Here is a 3464-nt window from a genome sequence, read left to right as displayed (position 1 = left end):
CCCTCGCTGAATCTGATACAGCCAGCGTTTCCTCCAGGGATTCTTCCCCGTATCTTGAATAAGTACCTGCTGGAGATCCTGGTTTGGGTTAAGAAGCTGTGTTATATAGATAATGAGCATCTTCAGATCCTAGAATCTTCCTCAGTGGGTCATGATCCTCATGTTGCTCATAGGAAAAGAGGCCAAGAACTAGGGTGATCAATCATCCCGGTTTACCAGGTCTGGGGAGTTGACTGAAATACAGAGTTTTCAGTGCTAAAACCAAAACAGTCCCAGGGAAATTCCCAATGGTTGTCCACCCTACAGAACAACCGTAACAACAGGATTACCTCTCACACACCCTCCCAGATCCTAGAATCTTCCTCAGTGGGTCATGATCCTCATGTTGCTCATAGGAAAAGAGGCCAAGAACTAGGGTGATCAATTATCCCGGTTTACCAGGTCTGGGGAGTTTACTGAAATACAGAGTTTTCAGTGCTAAAACCAAAACAGTCTCAGGGAAATTCCCAATGGTTGTCCACCCTACAGAACAACCGTAACAACAGGATTACCTCTCACACACCCTCCTGGGCGTGCGCCTGTTACACAGTTTGTCCACTTTCTGTTGCTATCATCGAACCCATGAGACTGGGTAATTTACAAAGAAAAGGGGTTTGTTTCTTACAGTCCTGGAGGCTGGGAAGTCCAAGACAGGGTGGCTGCATCTGGTCAGCTTCTGGTGAGGGCCTCGTGCTGTGCTGTAACATGGCAGAAGGTGTCGTAGGGTGAGAGGAAGCAAGACAAAGCCGAGGAAGCCAAACTCACTTTTGTAATGAACTGCTCTCAATAACTCACCCACTCCTGTGAGAATTAACCCACTCCTATAAGAAAGGCATTAATCCCTCCTAATGACCTAATCCCCTCTTAAAAGCTGCACCTCCCGATACCATTACATTGGGGACCAAGTTTCTACATGCATTTTGGAGGAGACAAACCACATCCAAACCACAGCACACACACAACATAAATTGGTTATCTCCTGCTGTTTACCACGCCCCCCCCACCATCCTTTTTTTTTTTTTTTTTCATACAGATTCTTGCTGTTGTCGGCCCAGGCAGGAGTGCAACGGCACGGTCTTGGCTCACTGCAACCTCTGCCTCCCGGGTTCCAGCAATTCTCCTGCCTCAGCCTCCTGAGTAGCTGAGATTACAGGTGCCCGCCACCACGCCCAGCTAATTTTTGTATTTTTAATAGAGATGGGGTTTCACCATGCTGGCTAGGGTGGTCTCAAACTTCTGACGTCAGGTGATCCACCCACCTCAGCCTCCCAAAGTGCTGGGATTACAGGTGTGAGCCACTACACCTGGCCACACCAGTCCTTTTAGGGGAAATAGATGGTAGAATTATTCAGAGAATGGGCTCTGGAACTGGGCTCTGGAAGTTTCAGCTCCAGCATTCATTAGCTGTATGTGTTTGAGCAAGTCACTTCACCTGTCTCTGCCTCAGTTTCCTTATCTATAAAGTTAGAAGAGTAATAGTAAGTTCTACTCTGTCAGGTCATTGTAAGGATTGAGTGAGTTAATAGATGGAGAACAGTTACAACAGTGCCTGTCATGGAGGAAGCTACACAGGTCACAACTCCTTAACTGAAACTCCAGTGTCTCAGGATCCTGATGCATTTTGGAATTTAGGGAGTTCTGGGGTTTTGGAAAGCACACGACTTATATAACACACTGGTGGGTAGTGGGATCTGGCTTAGCATCCCATAATGAAAGACGTTAATATTTCTGCAGAAAACAACATATGAGTATTCATACATCTGTTCAGGTTAGGTTTTTGCTACCGAATGAGTTTTGGTGTTACACTTAAATTCTTTTGTTCAGAAACGTTGGGATCTCTGAAGTGTGGATAAGGGCCTGTAGATCTGTGTAAGGGTTTGCTGTGATTATTGTTGAATGTGCATCTGATATAACTGCCATGCAATTGCTTCTTGAGGACAACTCTGAGCTTTTATGCTCAAGGCCCTCCTGGGCTCTTGGAGTTTTCTAGCAGGGCCTTCCTGTACCAAGAGCTCTGAATAAACTTTGAAGACTGACAGGACACTCTCTTCTTCTCTCTCTACCTAGGTCCTCAATTTAGTGATGTCTCCCTGTTCCTTTCAGTGTGGTAGTAGAGGTTGGCAGGGGAGGGGTAGGTTGCAAATGCAATTTCCAGGAGCCTTCCCCAGCCTGACCCCCACCCCTTCCACCCCAGCTGGTCCCAGTGGGGGAGGGGCACAGGTTGTGTGGAAGTGATGAGTGAGCCCCTCTTCTGGCAAAGCTGCTGTGGGTTCAGGCAGTCATCTGGCCTGCACAGGCAAGATAATGGAGTCAAAGGAGGCTTATGGCCCCTCAGGTGCCCCTGGGCGTGCACAGATGTCTCTGTGGCAGACATTGTAGCACTTGCAGAAAAGCGTTGGTGCCAGGTGCGGTGGCTCATGCCTGTAATTCCAGCACTTTGGGAGGCTGAGGTGGGTGGATCACTTGAGGTCAAGAGTTCGAGACCATCCTGGCCAGCATGGCAAAACCCCGCCTCTACTAGAAATACAAAAACTAGCCAGACGTGGTGGCGGGCACCTGTAATCCCACTACTCGGGAGGCTGAAGCAGGAGAATCACTCAAACTGGGGAGGCGGAGGTTGTAATGAGCCGAGATCATATGTTTATGTCTTGACTTCCAAAGTCTTCTGCATCCATGATCTCAGAGATTAATCAGCCACCCATACATATATGAGGATGACAATGATGATGATGATGATGATGATAACAGCTAGCCAACACCGAGTGCTTACTGTGTACCGGGCTCTGTGCCGGGTGCTGTATGAGCACCTGTTGTTAGTCTCAGGCACACCTATTTATGTTGGTTTTGAGTAACTTGTGCACGTACACCTTTGATTGAAAATTTTGGTTTCTATTTAGACTATGATAGGAATTTTTTTGTTTTGTTTAGCCTTCTCTCCTAAGCTTAATGAAACCACATATTCAGAAAGAAAGGACACATTCAATTAAAACATTTCAAAGGCAAACAGCTTAAAAGAGTGATTACCCTAGACCTCTAATAAACAAATATGCCCCTCCTACAAAACTCTTCTTAATGTAAATTCCAGAGAGGAAAAGCCAAAAACAAAAATAAAATCAAGAATGTCTGTTATTTACCTGGCTAAAACCTGATAAAAATATTTTCTTAAGAGCTCTGTAGTTCAAAGTCAGCTTAATTAAAAGCAGGTATTCAGACTATAATTTTAAAAATAGGGCCTTTCTGCTTCTTCTATTTTGGATCTTGTTTTGGGGAATTTTTTTCAGGTGACTGACACCCCTCTTTTAATGATATGGTGAGTCCCTCTCTCTGTTTGCGTCCTTTCTTGTTGGAATGATTTTTTGCTGAAGGAAAAAAAAAAATGTAAATCTTAAGCGGCTTTCTGGAAAGCTTAAATTTCTTCTCTGTGC

Source organism: Colobus angolensis, unplaced genomic scaffold, assembly GCF_000951035.1.
Source record: "Colobus angolensis palliatus isolate OR3802 unplaced genomic scaffold, Cang.pa_1.0 Scaffold8, whole genome shotgun sequence".
Taxonomy (NCBI): Eukaryota; Metazoa; Chordata; class Mammalia; order Primates; family Cercopithecidae; genus Colobus; species Colobus angolensis.
Note: the sequence above shows the minus strand (reverse complement) of the source record.